Source organism: Heterodontus francisci, chromosome 19 (assembly GCF_036365525.1).
Source record: "Heterodontus francisci isolate sHetFra1 chromosome 19, sHetFra1.hap1, whole genome shotgun sequence".
In the NCBI taxonomy this organism is placed as follows: Eukaryota; Metazoa; Chordata; class Chondrichthyes; order Heterodontiformes; family Heterodontidae; genus Heterodontus; species Heterodontus francisci.
The window spans coordinates 94,223,771-94,240,690 of record NC_090389.1 but is presented as its reverse complement, the minus strand read 5'-3'; the positions used below and the strand labels follow the sequence as shown (position 1 = coordinate 94,240,690).

General features: G+C 45.6%; 1 protein-coding gene across 5 annotated transcripts in view; it reads left to right on the top strand.

Moving 5' to 3' along the window:
• The window catches only part of stimate (STIM activating enhance), a 222,739-nt gene that overhangs the window by 204,357 nt on the left and 1,462 nt on the right, over window positions 1-16,920 (top strand). The window lies entirely within an intron of this gene.

Below are 16,920 nucleotides of genomic sequence, written 5' to 3'. Positions count from 1 at the left end.
GTACGGTTCAGATGTAGACTGTCCCAACAGTACAGCACCACTTTCCCCAGTACTGGTGCCAGTGCCCCACGAACCAGAACCCACTTCTACCACACCAGTCTTTGAGCCACGCATTAATTTCTCTAATCTTATTTGCCCTATGCCAATTGGCTCAGGTAATAATCCATTGATTATTAGCTTTGAGGTTCTGCTTCTTAATTTGGCACCTGGTTCCTCATACTGACTATGCAGAACCTCTTTCCTTGTCCTGCCTATGTTGTTGGTACCTACGTGGACCATGACGACTAGATCCTCCCCCTTCCACTGTAAGTTTTTCTCCAGCCCTGAGCAGATGTCCCGAACCCTGTCACCGGGCAGGCAACACAGCCATCTGGACTTCTGCCCTTTGCTGCAGAGAACAGTGCCAATCCCCCTAACTATACTGTCCCCTACTACCACTACATTCCTTTTTTCTCCCTCCACTTGAATGGCTTCCTGTACCATAATGAGGTTGCTGATCCACCCTGCAGCCCCCATTCTCATCCAAACAAGCTGAAAGAACCTCAAACCCATTGGACAATCGCAAAGGCTGAGGCTCCTGCACTCCTGCCCTCTGGGTCCCCTTACCTGCATCAGCTGCAGCAACACTCTCCTGTCCCTGACCACTGACCAAATCAGAAGATGCTATCCTAAGGGGTGTGAGCGCCTCCTGGTACAAAATGTCCTGATAATTTTCCCCCTCCCTGATGTGCTGCAGTGTCTGCTGCTCAGACTTCAGTTCAGTGACTCTGAGCCGAAGCTCTTCGAGCCGCAAACACTTACTGCAGACGTGTTTGCCCTGGATTACACTGGCATCCAGGAGTTCCCACATGCTGCAGCTATACACATCACCTGTCCTGCCATCCTGAATGTGTTTTAATTAACTACTTAATAATTTTATTTAGTTATTTTCCTTTTTTTTATATACTTTATTAAGCTTACCTAGTTCCTTTACTATTTTAAACATTAGGATTCGAATGGACCTTAATCACTTACCAGATACCAAACAGGTAGCTTCTTCCCAAACCAATCACCTACCTGCTTGCCTGTGATGTTTGATGCTATGTTTAATTGAAATTAAATTAAAAGCTTGCCTGTATTCTCACCCCGGCGGCTCTCTGTTTCCCTGCTCTCACTGTTAATTGTGACGTCACTCTGATGTCACTTTTCGATTTCTTTTTTTTTTCTCCCTGTTCCGCTCCTGCTGCTCCCGCCATGCTCCTCTGTCTCCGGTCTCCGACTCTGGGCTTTTGGCCCGCTTTTTAAACCTCTGCTCCTGCTGTGCTCCTCTCTCTCTCGCTCTGTCTCCGGTCTCTGGGCTCAATGGGCTGAATGGCCTCCTTCTATGCTGTAAATAACACTCTGACTCTAAGTAGAGATAAATGGGTTTGATAGAATAGCCATTACAGAGACATGATTGTATGGTGATCAAAGTTGTGAAATATGTATTCCAGGGCACTTGACATTTCAAAAATACAAGCAGAATGGAAAAGGAGGAATGCTAGCCCTGATCATAGAATTGTTACAGCACAGAAGGAGGCCATTCAGCCCATTGTGCCTATGCCAGCTGTGCAAGCGCAACTCACCCAGTCCCAATCCTTCGCCTGTAGCTCTGCAAATTTTTTCTCTGCTGATAATTATCCAATTATCTTTTGGAAGCCTTGATTGAATCTGTCTCCACCACACTCTCAGGCGGTGCATTCCAGATCGTAACCACTCACTGCATAAAAAGGTTTTTCCTCATGTTGCTTCTTTTGCTTCTTTTTCCAGTCACCTTAGATCGGTGTCCCCTGGTTCTGGATCCTTCTGCCAATGGGAACCATTTCTCCCTATCTACTCTGTGCAGACCCCTCATGATTTTGAACACCTGTAAGTCTTCTCCAAGGGGAGCAACCCCAGCTTCTCCATTCTATTCACGTAACTGAAGTTCCTCATCCCCTAGAACCATTCTCTGAATCTTTTCTGTACCCTCTCTAATGCCTTCACATTCTTCCTAAAGTGTGGTGCCCAGAATTGGGCACAATACTCCAGTTGAGGCTGAATCACCATTTTATAAAGTTACACCATAACTTCCTTTCTTTTCACAGAATCGTTGCAGTGCAGAAGGAGGCCATTCAGCCCATCATGTCTGCACCAGCTCTCTGAAAGAGCAATTCACTCCATTCCATTCCCCTGCCATCTCCCTGTAACCCTGCACATTCTTCCTTTCCATATAACTGTCTAATTCCCTTTTAAATGCTTCAATTGAACCTGCCTCCACCAAGTTCTCAGGCAGCGCATGCCAGACCCCAACCACTCGCTGTTTCATCTGCCATGTGTCTGCCCATTCCACCAGCCTATGTCCTCCTCACTGTTCACAATACTTCCAAGTTTTGTGTCATCCACAAGTTTTGAAATTGTGCCCTGCACACCCAAATCCAGGTCATTAATATAGGTCAAGGATAGCAGTGGTCTGAATACTGACACCTGGGAACCCCACTATAGTTGTTCCTCTGATCAGAAAAACAATCCAATACTCTTTCCTGTTGCTTGTCCAACTTCGTATCCATGCTGCCGTTGCCCCTTTTTTCCAATGGGTTTTAATTTTGCTGACAAGCCTGTTATACAACACTTTATCAAACACCTTTTGGAAGTCCATGTACACCTCAAGAATCCTCTCTGTTACCTCATCAAAAAAATTAATCAAGTTAGGAAAACATGATTTGCCCTTAAATCTGTGCTGTCTTTCCTTATTTAATCAACATTTGTCCAATTGACAATTCTGTCCTGAATAATTGTTTCTAAAAGCTTTCTCATCATCACAGACGTTAAACTGACTGGCCTGTAGTTGCTAATTCTTACATCCTTTTTTTAAACGTGTGTAGCATTTGCAATTCTCCAGTCCTCTGGCATCACACCTGTGTCTAAGGTGGATTGGAAGATTATGGCCAGTGGCTCCGCAATTTCTACCCTTACTTCCCACAGTATCCTTGGATACATCTCATCCAGTCCTGGTGACTTATTAACTTTAAGTACATTCAGCCTATCTAATACTGCCTCTTTCTCAATCTTCAGTGCATCCAATGTCTCAACTATCTCTTCTTTCACCTTGACTTGGGCAGCATCTTCTTGGTAGAGACAGATGATCATTAATACCTTAACCATGCCCTCTGCCTCCATGTGTAAATCCCTATTTTGGTCGCTAATCAGCCCCACTCTACTACCCTTTTACTATTTATATTCCCATAGAAGACTTTTGGATTCCCTTTTATGTTAGCTGCCAGACTCTTCTCATACTCTCTCTCTGCTTCTCTTTTTTTACTTCCCCTCTGAGGTTTCTGCATTCAGCCTGGTTCTCAATTGTATTATGCACCTGACATCTGTCATGTGCTCCCTTTTTCTGCTTCCTCTTACTCTATCTCTGTCATCATCCAGGCTGTTCTGACTTTGTGCCACCTTTGTCCATCAAAAGGAGTCATAACATTGCACTATTTATATAATGTCATCAAACCTGCATGCTCGCAGTGAATGGTCATTAGTTACTCTGTGGGAATGTACCTCAACTGTACTCTCCTCTTCAAAGGCAGGCTGTTGTTCCATTGCAGTTTTGCCTGACAATCTTTGACTCCAATTTACCTGGGTCAGATCTGTTCTGAACCTATTGAAGTTGCCCCTTCCCCTTACTCTGGATTGCTCCTTGTCCTCTTCCATAGCTAATCTAAACCTTATGATGCGATGGTCACTGTCCCCTATATGTTTCCCAACTGACAATTGATCCACTTGACACCGCACCTCATTCCCCAGAACCAGATCCAGCAATGCCTCCTTCCTCGTTGGGCCAGAAGCATACTGATTTTGAAAATTCTCGAACACACTTCAGAAACTCTTCCCCCTCTCTGGCCTTTACACTATTACTATCCCAGTCTATATTAGGGTAATTAAAGTCCACCTTTATAATGACTCTATAATTCTTGCGCATCTCTGTAAATTTTCCTGCAAATTTGTTCCTCTGTATCTTTCCCATCAGTTGGTGGCCTATAGAATACATTCACTAGTGTAATGTTTCTTAGCTCTCAATAAATAAATGCTGTCCTTGACTCCTCTTGGACATCCTCTCTCTCCAACACTGTGATATTCTCCTTAATCAATACTGCCACCCCCTCCTCCTTTCTTTCCTCCCCCATCTTTCCTCCCCCATCTTTCCTCCCCCATCTTTCCTCCCCCATCTTTCCTCCCCCATCTTTCCTCCCCCATCTTTCCTCCCCCATCTTTCCTCCCCCATCTTTCCTCCCCCATCTTTCCTCCCCCATCTTTCCTCCCCCATCTTTCCTCCCCCATCTTTCCTCCCCCATCTTTCCTCCCCCATCTTTCCTCCCCCATCTTTCCTCCCCCATCTTTCCTCCCCCATCTTTCCTCCCCCATCTTTCCTCCCCCATCTTTCCTCCCCCATCTTTCCTCCCCCATCTTTCCTCCCCCATCTTTCCTCCCCCATCTTTCCTCCCCCATCTTTCCTCCCCCATCTTTCCTCCCCCATCTTTCCTCCCCCATCTTTCCTCCCCCATCTTTCCTCCCCCATCTTTCCTCCACACCTTGTATCCAGTAATATCTAATACCCAATCCTGCCCTTTTTTGGGCCAGGTCTCTGTTCACACCTTGACATCATTTTCCCATGTGGCTACCAGTGGCTGCAGCTCACCAACCTTATTTATTACACTCCACCCATTCACATACATGCACAGTAAACCTAATTTAGAGCTTATTACATTCCCTCTTACTCTGACCCCACCTAATGCTTTACAGTTTCCTACTCTGGTGCTATCTGTCTTTCCCAATTCTTTGTGCACCTTATTTTTCCTCTCTAATATTATTGCCTGGTTCCCAAACCCCTGCCAAGTTGGTTTAAACCCTCCCCAATGACACTAGCAAATCGCCTTACTGGGACATTGGTCCTGCCTCTGTTCAGGTGCAAACCATCTAGCCTGTACAGGTCCCAACTCCCCCAGAACCTATCCCAGGAATCTAAAGCCCTCCCTCCTGCACTATCTCTCCAGCCATGCCTTCATCTGCTCTGTGCTCCTATTTCTGCTCTTGGTAGCATGTGGTACCGTTAGTAATTTGGAGATTACTACCTTTTGAGGTCTTCCTTGCTAGTTTTTTTCCTAGCTCCCTAAAATCTGCCTGCAGGATATCCTCCAGCTTTCTACTGATGTCTTAGGTACCGGTATGGACTGCTGGCTGTTCACCCTCCGCCCCGCGACCCCCACCCCCAGTGCTCTGCAACTGTTCAGTGACATCCTTGACCCTGGCACCAAGGAGGCAATTTACTCTCCTGGATTCATGTCTGTGGCTGTAAAAATGCCTGTCTGTTCTCCTAACTGTCGAATCCCCTATCATTATTGTTTTCTTGAACCCGGGTTCAATTCTGGGTACTGCCTGTGTGGAGTTTGCAAGTTCTCCCTGTGTCTGCGTGGGTTTCCTCTGGGTGCTCCGGTTTCCTCCCACAGCCAAAAGACTTGCAGGTTGATAGGTAAATTGGCCATTAGCAATTGCCCCTAGTATAGGTAGGTGGTAGGGAAATATAGGGACAGGTGGGGATGTGGTAGGAATATGGAATTAGTGTAGGATTAGTATGAATGGGTGGTTGATGGTCGGCACAGACTCGGTGGGCCGAAGGGCCTGTTTCAGTGCTGTATCTCTAAACTAAACTAAACTAAACTCAATCTCCCTCCAGCTATGGCGATGTGGATTTGACTCTGGCTGAACTTCCCAGAGGAGTTATCACTCTCACCAGAATTGAATACTAGTTGGGGAGTGAGATGGACTCGGGGCACCTGCATTATCTGGCTGCTCCTCCTTGACTGCCTGGAGGTCACTTCTTCCCTCTTTGCCTACATACCCTTAAACTGCAGGGTGACTACATCTATAAACATGCTATCCATGAAACACTCAGCCAGAATAATGCCTGCTGCCGCACAAGCTTTGAAACCCTGAGCCTGAGCTGCTGCAGCTGACGACGCTTCTTGCAGGTGATTGTCCAGGAGTTCCCACATTGAACAGGATGCGCACTGGACAAGACTGAGCTGCCCTGCAATGCCTCTATTTATAGACTTTTAAACTTATGACTTAAATAAATAGAATCACCAGCTACTCCCCAAATAGCTCCTTGTCTTGTGCTGACATCACTTTATTTTAGAGCGAGGTTAACTGAAATGTTTTTACTTAACTCCTGTTTTCTAAATATCTTAGATTTTACTTGACTGAAAAATTCAGAACTCTCTTCGTGTTGCTATCCCTTGTTTAATTTTAACTTTATCCCCGAGATCGGATTGATTAGTTGAGCACTGATTGTAATTATATGATAAGTTATAAAATGGGCTTTAGTTTTTATACTAATTTAATTGATCAGGTCTTAGTTTATAGTTGAGTAATTTGGATTAAATTAGAAGCTTACCGGTAACTCGCCCCATGTGACTGCTTGTCCTATGACATCACTTAGCTTTTCCCCCTCCTGTTCGGTTCAGACTAACAGATCACTGACGACTCCACTCCTGGCCTGCTTCGCACTGCTCCGTTCCACTCCTGGCCTGCTTTGCGCTGCTCCGCCTCGTAAAGGATGACATAAGAATAGTGGTGAGGAAGCATCTTGGCTCGGAGGAGCAGGAAGTAGATTTGGTATGGGTGGCAATAAGAAATAACAAGGGTTCGAAAACAGTAGTGGGAGTAGGTCATAGGCCTCTTAACAGTAGCAATACTGTTGAACAAAGTATTTCTTTCTTTCTTTCTTTTGGGCCTCCTTATCTCGAGAGACAATGGATATGCGCCTGGAGGTGGTCAGTGGTTTGTGAAGCAGCGCCTGGAGTGGCTATAAAGGCCAATTCTAGAGTGACAGACTCTTCCACAGGTGCTGCAGATAAAATTGTTTGTTGGGGCTGTTGCACAGTTGGCTCTCCCCTTGCGCCTCTGTCTTTTTTCCTGCCAACTACTAAGTCTCTTCGACTCACCACATTTTAGCCCTGTCTTTATGGCTGCCCGCCAGCTCTGGCGAACGCTGGCAACTGACTCCCACGACTTGTGATCTATGTCAAAGGATTTCATGTCGCGTTTGCAGACGTCTTTAAAGTGGAGACATGGACGGCCGGTGGGTCTGATACCAGTGGCGAGCTCGCTGTACAATGTGTCTTTGGGGATCCTGCCATCTTCCATGCGGCTCACATGGCCAAGCCATCTCAAGCGCCGCTGACTCAGTAGTGTGTATAAGCTGGGGATGTTGGCCGCCTCGAGGACTTCTGTGTTGGAGATACGGTCCTGTCACCTGATGCCAAGTATTCTCCGGAGGCAGCGAAGATGGAATGAATTGAGACTTCGCTCTTGGCTGGCATACGTTGTCCAGGCCTCGCTGCCACAGAGCAAGGTACTGAGGACACAGGCCTGATACACTCTGACTTTTGTGTTCCGTGTCAGTGCGCCATTTTCCCACATTCTCTTGGCCAGTCTGGACATAGGCCTCTTAACAGTAGCAATACTGTTGAACAAAGTATTAATCAAGAAATAAGATAAATAATAACAAAGGCAGTGCAGTATCATCAGGGAATTTAATCTTCATTTAGACTGAACAAATCAAATTGACAAAAATAGTTTGGAGGGCGTGTTCATAGAATGCATTCCAGACAGTTTCACAGGACAATGTCATGGAACCATCGAAGGAACTGGCTATTTTAGATCTTGTTTTGTGTAATGAGACAGGGTTAATTAGTAATCTCACAGTAAAGGATCCTCTGGGAAAGAGTGACCATAAAATGATAAAAATTTCACAGTGTTTACAAGATATGTGCACAAGACTGAAACTAGAGTACTGATCTTACATAAAGCAAACTACATAGGTATTAGGGGTGAGATGGCGAAGGTAGATGAAAGGGTATGACCTTAGATGAGCAATAGCAACCATTTAAAGAAATATTATAGTTCTCAATGAATCTACATTCCATTCACAAATAAGATCTCCGCTAGAAACATAGAAAATAGGAGCAGGAGTAGGCCATTTGGCCCTTCGAGCCTGCTCCGCCATTCATTATGATCATGGCTGTGATCCATTGTGGCTAACTAAAGCAATTAAGTCTAATATTAGATTAAAAGAAGAAGCTTATATTGTGAAGAATGGTAGTGAGCCTGAGGATTGGGAGAACTTTAGATATCAGCAAAGCCTGACCAAAAATTGATAGAGGGAGAAAACAGAATGAAAGTAAATCAGCCAGAAATATTAAAACAGATTGTAGGAGCTTCTATGGTTATGTAAAAAGGAAGAGAGTCGTGAAAGTAAACATGGTTTCTTCAGAGGCTGTGACAGGAGAAATTATAAAGGGGAATGAGGAAAGAGCAGAGACGTTAAACAAATATTTTGTATCTGTCTTGGCAGTAGAAACAGAACTGAGTGGTTTGCTAGGCCATTTCCGAGGGCATTTAAGAGTCAACCACATTGCTGTGGGTCTGGAGTCACATGTAGGCCAGACCAGGTAAGGGCAGCAGATTTCCTTCTCTAAAGGACATTAGTGAACCAGATCTGTTTTTACAACAATCGACAATGGTTTCATGGTCAACATTAGATTAGCTTTTCAGACCAGATTTATTAATTGAATTCAAATTTCACCATCTGCCGTGGTGGGATTTGAACCCATGCCCCCAGAGCATTAGCCTGGGCTCTGGATTACTTGTCCAGTGACATTACCACGAAGCCACTTTCCACGCATATCCCCCCTAAACTTTTCCCCTCTCACTTTGAACTCGTGACCCCTTGTAATTGAATCCCCCACTCTGGGGAAAAAGCTTCTTGCTATCCACCCTGTCTATACTTCTCATGATTTTGTACACCTCAATCAGGTCCCCCCTCAACCTCCGTCTTTCTAATGAAAATAATCCTAATCTACTCAACCTCTCTTCATAGCTAGCGCCCTCCATACCAGGCAACATCCTGGTGAACCTCTTCTGCACCCTCTCCAAAGCATCCACATCCTTTTGGTAATGTGGCGACTAGAACTGCACGCAGTATTCCAAATGTGGCCGAACCAAAGTCTGATACAACTGTAACATGACCTGCCAACTCTTGTGCTTAATACCCCGTCCGATGAAGGAAAGCATGCCGTATGCCTTCTTGACCACTCTATTGACCTGCTTTGCCACCTTCAGGGAACAATGGACCTGAACACCCAAATCTCTCTGTACATCAATTTTCCCCAGGACCTTTCCATTTATTGTATAGTTCACTCTTGAATTGGATCTTCCAAAATGCATCACCTCGCATTTGCCCGGATTGAACTCCATCTGCCATTTCTCTGCCCAACTCTCCAATCTATCTATATTCTGCTGTATTCTCTGACAGTCCCCTTCACTATCGGCTACTCCACCAATCTTAGTGTCGTCTGCAAACTTGCTAATCAGACCACCTGTACTTTCCTCCAAATCATTTATGTATATCACAAACAACGGTGGTCCCAGCACAGATCCCTGTGGAACACCACTGGTCACACGTCTCCATTTTGAGAAATTCCCTTCCACTGCTACTCTCTGTCTCCTGTTGCCCAGCCAGTTCTTTATCCATCTAGCTAGTACACCCTGGACCCCATGCAACTTCACTTTCTCCATCAACCTACCATGGGGAACCTTATCAAATGCCTTACTGAAGTCCATGTATATGACATCTACAGCCCTTCCCTCATCAATCAACTTTGTCACTTCCTCAAAGAATTCTATTAAGTTGGTAAGACATGACCTTCCCTGCACAAAACCATGTTGCCTATCACTTATAAGCCCATTTTCTTCCAAATGGGAATAGATCCTATCCCTCAGTATCTTCTCCAGCAGCTTCCCTACCACTGACGTCAGGCTCACCGGTCTATAATTACCTGGATTATCCCTGCTACCCTTCTTAAACAAGGGGACAACATTAGCAATTCTCCAGTCCTCCGGGACCTCACCCGTGTTTAAGGATGCTGCAAAGATATCTGTTAAGGACCCAGCTATTTCCCCTCTCGCTTCCCTCAGAAACCTGGGATAGATCCCATCCGGACCTGGGGACTTGTCCACCTTAATGCCTTTTAGAATACCCAACACTTCCTCCCTCCTTATGCCGACTTGACCTAGAGTAATCAAACATCTATCCCTAGCCTCAACATCCGTCATGTCCCTCTCCTCGGTGAATACCGATGCAAAGTACTCGTTTAGAATCTCAGCCATTTTCTCTGACTGCACGCATAATTTTCCTCCTTTGTCCTTGAGTGGGCCAATCTTTTCTCTCGTTACCCTCTTGCTCCTTATATATGAATAAAAGGCTTTGGGATTTTCCTTAATCCTGTTTGCTAAAGATATTTCATGACCCCTTTTAGCCCTCTTAATTCCTCGTTTCAGATTGGTCCTACATTCCCTATATTCTTTCAAAGCTTCGTCTTTCTTCAGCCGCCTAGACCTTATGTATGCTTCCTTTTTCCTCTTAGCTAGTTTCACAATTTCACCTGTCATCCATGGTTCCCTAATCTTGCCATTTCTATCCCTCATTTTCACAGGAACATGTCTCTCCTGCACGCTAATCAACCTCTCTTTAAAAGCCTCCCACATATCAAATGTGGATTTACCTTCAAACAGCTGCTCCCAAACTACAGTCCCCAGCTCCTGCCGAATTTTGGTATAGTTGGCCTTCCGCCAATTTAGCACTCTTCCTTTAGGACCACTCTCGTCTTTGTCCATGAGTATTCCAAAATTTACGGAATTGTGATCACTATTCCCAAAGTAGTCCCCTACTGAAACTTCAACCACCTGGCCGGGCTCATTCCCCAACACCAGGTCCAGTATGGCCCCTTCCCAAGTTGGACTATTTACATACTGCTCTAGAAAACCCTCCTGGATGCTCCTTACAAATTCTGCTCCATCTAGACCTCTAACACTAAGTGAATCCCAGTCAATGTTGGGAAAATTAAAATCTCCTATCACCACCACCCTGTTGCTCCTACATCTTTCCATAATCTGTTTACATATTTGTACCTCTATCTCACGCTCGCTGTTGGGAGGCCTGGAGTACAGCCCCAACATTGTTACCGCACCCTTCCTATTTCTGAGTTCTGCCCATATTGCCTCACTGCTCGAGTCCTCCATAGTGCCCTCCTTCAGCACAGCTGTGATATCCTCTTTGACCAGTAATGCAACTCCTCCACCCCTTTTACCTCCCTCTCTATCCCGCCTGAAGCATCGATATCCTGGGATATTTAGTTGCCAATCGTGCCCTTCCCTCAACCAAGTCTCAGTAATAGCAATAACATCATACTCCCAGGTACTAATCCAAGCCCTAAGTTCATCTGCCTTACCTACTACACTTCTTGCATTAAAACAAATGCACCTCAGACCACCAGTCCCTTTGCGTTCATCATCTGCTCCCTGCCTACTCTTCCCTTTAGTCACGCTGACTTCATTATCTAGTTCCTTACAGGCTTTTGTTACTACCTCCTTACTGTCAACTGACCTCCTCATTTGGTTCCCATCCCCCTGCCACATTAGTTTAAACCCTCCCCAACAGCGTTAGCAAAAGCACCCCCAAGGACATTGGTTCCAGTCCGGCCCAGGTGTAGACCGTCCAATTTGTAATAGTCCCACCTCCCCCAGAACCGGTCCCAATGTCCCAAAAATCTGAACCCCTCCCTCCTGCACCATCTCTCAAGCCACGCATTCATCCTGACTATTCTTTCATTTCTACTCTGACTAGCACGTGGCACTGGTAGCAATCCTGAGATTACTACCTCTGAGGTCCTACTTTTTAACTTGGCTCCTAACTCCCTAAATTCTGCTTGTAGGACCTCATCCCGTTTTTTACCTATATCATTGGTGCCTATGTGCACAACGACAACTGGCTGTTCACCCTCCCCTTTCAGAATGTTCTGCAGCCGATCTGAGACATCCCTGACCCGTGCACCTGGGAGGCAACATACCATTCGGGAGTCTCGTTTTCGACCACAGAACCGCCTATCTACTCCCCTTACAATCGAATCCCCTATGACTATAGCCCTTCCACTCTTTTTCCCGCCCTTCTGAACAGCAGAGCCAGCCACGGTGCCATGAACCTGGCTACTGCTGCCTTCCCCTGGTGAGCCATCCCCTCAACAGTATCCAAAACGGTATACCTGTATTGGAGGGAGATGACCGCAGGGGATACCTGCACTGCCTTCCTGCTCTTTCTCTGCCTTTTGGTCACCCATTTCCTTTCTCCCTCAGCAATCCTAATCTGCGGTGTGACCAATTCGCTAAATGTGCTATCCACGACCTCCTCAGCATCGCGGATGCGCCAAAGTGAGTCCATCCGCAGCTCCAGAGCTGTCATGCGGTCTAACAAGAGCTGCAGCTGGACACACTTCCAGCATGTGAAGGAGTCAGGGACATCAGCCGTGTCCCTGAGCTCCGACATTGAGCAAGAGGAGCATAACACGGGTCTGAGATCTTCTGCCATTTTTAATCTTAAGCTTAACTTAGATAAATGAAAAAGGAACGAAAAGTTTTTACCAATCACACGAAAAAAAAAGAAATAGAAAAAGCCTTACCTTATCTGCACACCACCGAGTCCTTTTTTTTGGTTAGAGGAGGAGGGCGGGTGGGAGACACTACAGGTGTCGTGTCTCGGGTTCAGCCGCTGCCCAAATATATAGGACTTACTTACCCAGCTGCCACCTCGCTCTCCCTGTTGCCGCTGCAAAAAGAAACAGCCGAAACAAAAAGGTAAGTTTATATAAGTTGTAAACTCACTTACCCAGCTGCCACCTCGCTCTCCCTGTCACCGCTGCAAAAAGAAACTGCCGAAACAAAAAGTACATTTGTCAAGCATGATTTCCCTTTTGTAAATCCATGCTGACTCTGTCCGATTCTACCACTGTTCTCCAAGTGCTCTGCTGTAAAATCTTTGATAATGGACTCTAGAATTTTCCCCACTACCGACGTCAGGCTGACTGGTCTATATATCCATGTTTTCTCTCTCCCTCCCTTTTTAAATAGTGGGGTTACGTTAGCTACCCTCCAATCTGTAGGAACTGCTCCAGAGTCTATAGAATCTTGGAAGATGACCACCAATGCATCCACTATTTCTAGGTTCACATCCTTAAGTACTCTAGGATGCAGACCATCAGGCCCTGGGGATTTATCGGCCTTCAGTCCCATCAATTTCCCCAACTCCATTTCTCTACTCATACTGATTTCCTTCAGTTCCTCTTTCTCACTTAAACCCTGTGTTCTCCAACATTTCTGGTATGATATTTGTGTCCTCCTTTGTGAAGACAGACCAAAGTATGCATTTAGTTGGTCAGCCATTTCTTTGTTTCACATAATAAGTTCCCCTGTTTCTGACTGTAAGGGACCTACATTTGTCTTCACCAATCTTTTTCTCGTCACATACCTATCGAAACTTTTAGTCAGTTTTTATGTTCCTCGCACGCTTGCTCTCGTACATTTCCCCTTCTTAATCAATCGCTTGGCCCTCCTTTGCTGAATTCTAAACTGCTGCCAGTCCTGAGGTCTGTTGTTTTTTCTGGTGAATTTATATGCCTCTTCCTTGGATCTAATGCTATCTCTAATTTCCCTTGTAAGCCATGGTTTGGCTACCTTTCCCGTTTTACTTTTGCGCCAGACAGGAATAAAACATTGTTGCAGTTCATCCATGCGCTCTTTGAATGTTTGCCATTGCCTTTCCACTGTTATCCCTTTAAGTAACGTTTCCCAATCCGTCATAGACAACTCGCGCCTAATACCTTCGTAGTTTCAAAGAACAGTACAGCACAGGAACAGGCCATTCGGCACTCCAAGCCTGCGCCGATCTTGATGCCTGCCTAAACTAAAACCTTCTGCACTTCCGGGGTCTGTATCCCTCTATTCCCATCCTATTCATGTATTTGTCAAGATGCCTCTTAAACGTCGCTATCGTACCTGCTTCCACCACCTCCCCTGGCAGCATCTTCCAGGCACTCACCACCCTCTGTGTAAAGAACATGCCTCGCACGTCCCCTCTAAACTTTGCCCCTTGCACCTTAAACCTATGTCCCTTAGTAACTGACTCTTCCACCCGGGAAAAAGCTTCTGACTATCCACTCTGTCCATGCCACTCATAACTTTGTAAACCTCTGTCATGTCGCCCCTCCACCTCTGTCATTCCAGTGAAAACAATCCCAGTTTATCCAACCTATCCTCATCGCTCATGCCCTCCAGACCAGGCAACATCCTGGTAAACCTCTTCTGTACCCTCTCCAAAGTCTCCACATCCCCTTCTGGTAGTGTGGCGACCAGAATTGCATGCAATATTCCAAGTGTGGCCTAACTAAGGTTCTGTACAGCTGCAGCATGACTTGCCAATTTTTATACTCTGTGCCCCGACCGATGAAGGCAAGCATGCCGTATGCCTTTTTGACTACCTTATCCACTTGCGTTGCCACTTTGTGATCTGTGGACCTGTACGCCCAGATCTCTCTGCCTGTCAATACTCCTGAGGGTTCTGCCATTTACTGCATACTTCCCACTTGTATTAGACCTTCCAAAATGCATTACCTCACATTTGTCCGGATTAAACTCCATCTGCCATTTCTCCGCCCAAGTCTCCAACCGATCTATATCCTGCTGTATCCTCTGACATTCCTCATCACTATCCGCAACTCCACCAACCTTTGTGTCATCCGCAAACTTACTAATCAGACCAGCTACATTTTCTTCCAAATCATTTATATATACAACAAACCGCAATGGTCCCAGCACTGATCCCTACGGAACACCACTAGTCACAGCCCTCCATTCAGAAAAGCACCCTTCCACTGCTACCCTCTGTCTTCTATGACCGAGCCAGTTCTGTATCCATCTTGCCAGCTCACCTCTGATCCCGTGTGACTTCACCTTTTGTACCAGTCTGCCATGAGGGACCTTGTCAAAGGCTTTATTGAAGTCCATGTAGACAACATCCTTCCTTCATCAATCATCTTCGTCACTTCCTCAAACAACTCGATCAAGTTAGTGAGACACGACCTCCCCTTCACAAAACTATGCTGCCTCTCGCTAATAAGTCCATTTGTTTCCAAATGGGAGTAAATCCTGTCCCGAAGAATCCTCTCTAATAGTTTCCCTACCACTGACGTAAGGCTCACCGGCATATAATTTCCTGGATTATCCTTGCCACCCTTCTTAAACAAAGGAACAACATTGGCTATTCTCCAGTCCTCTGGGACCTCACCTGTAGCCAATGAGGATACAAAGATTTCTGTCAAGGCCCCAGCAATTTCTTCCCTTGCCTCCCTCAGTATTCTGGGGTAGATCCCATCAGGCCCTGGGGACTTATCTACCTTAATGTTTTTCAAGACACCCAACACCACCTCCTTTTTGATATCGACATGACCCAGACTATCTACACTCCCTTCCCTAGACTTATCATCCACCAAGTCCTTCTCTTGGGTGAATACTGATGCAAAGTACTCATTTAGTACCTTGCCCATTTCCTCTGGCTCCACACATAGACTCCCTCCTCTGTCCTTGAGTAGCCCAACCCTTTCCCTGTTTACCCTCTTGCTCTTTATATACATATAAAAAGCCTTGGGATTCTCCTTAATCCTGTTTGCCAATGACTTTTTATGACCCCTTTTAGCCCTCCTGACTCCTTGCTTAAGTTCCTTCTTACTTTCTTTATATTCCTCAAGGGCTTCATCTGTTTCCAGCCTTCTAGGCCTTACGAATGTTTCCTTTTTCTTTTTGACTAAGGTTCAGGACCCTAGTTTCAGAATCAACTATGTCACTCTCCATCTTGATGAAGAATTCTGTCATATTAAGGTCGCTCATCCCCAAGGGGTCTTGCACAACTAGATTGTCAATTATTCCTCTCTCATTACACAATACCCAGTCTAGGATGGCCTGTTCTCTCGTTGATTCCTCAACGTATTGGTCCAGAAAATCATCCTGCACACACTCCAAGAATTCCTCCTCTACGGTATTGTGACTAATTTGATTTAGAGGAATGAGAGATGAACTCATTGAGACATATAAGATTCTGAGAGGGCTTGACAGGGTAGATGCTTTGTGGCTGTTTCCCCTGGCTCGAGAATCCTGAACTCGGTGGCATAGTTTCAGGATAAGGGGTCAGTTGTTTGGAGAGAAATTAGAAATTTCTTCACTTAGAGGTTTGTGAATCTTTGCAGTTCTCTGCCCCAGAGGATTGTGGATAGTAGGCGCTGAGTATATTCAAGACTGAGATTGGTTAGACTTTTGGACACTCAGGAAAGTCTAAGCCAGTCTGTTCACAACCTTGGTGTCATATTTGGCCCCATGATGAACTTCCAACCTCATATTCATGCCATCACTAAGACCACCTGTTTTCACCTTCATAACATTGCCCGACTTCACCTGTTTCAGCTCACCTGCTGCTGAAACCCTCATTAATGCCTTTGTTACATCCAGACCAAACTATTCCAACGCACTCCTGGCTGGTCTCCCACATTGTACTCTCCGTAAACTTGAGGTCATCCAATCCTCTGCTGCCCGTGCCTTAACTCGCACCAAGTCCTGTTCCACTGTTATCCCTGTGCCCGCTGAACTACATTGGCTCCCAAGCAACATCTTGATTTTAAAATACTCAACCTTGTTTTCAAATCGCTCCATGGCCTCGCCCCTCTCTATCTCTCTAATCTCCTGCAGCCCACAACCCTCCAAGATACCTGCACTGCTCTAATTCTGGCCTCTTGTGCATCCCTGATTTTAATCCCTGCATGATTAGCAGCTGCACCTTCAGTTGCCTAGGCCTCAAGTTCTGGAATATTCTCTCTACACCTCTCCACCTTGCTTTCCTTCTTCAAGACACTCCATAAAACCTACCTCTTTGACCAAGCTTTTGGTCATCTGACCTAATTCTCCTTTTGTGGCTTGGAGTCATATTTT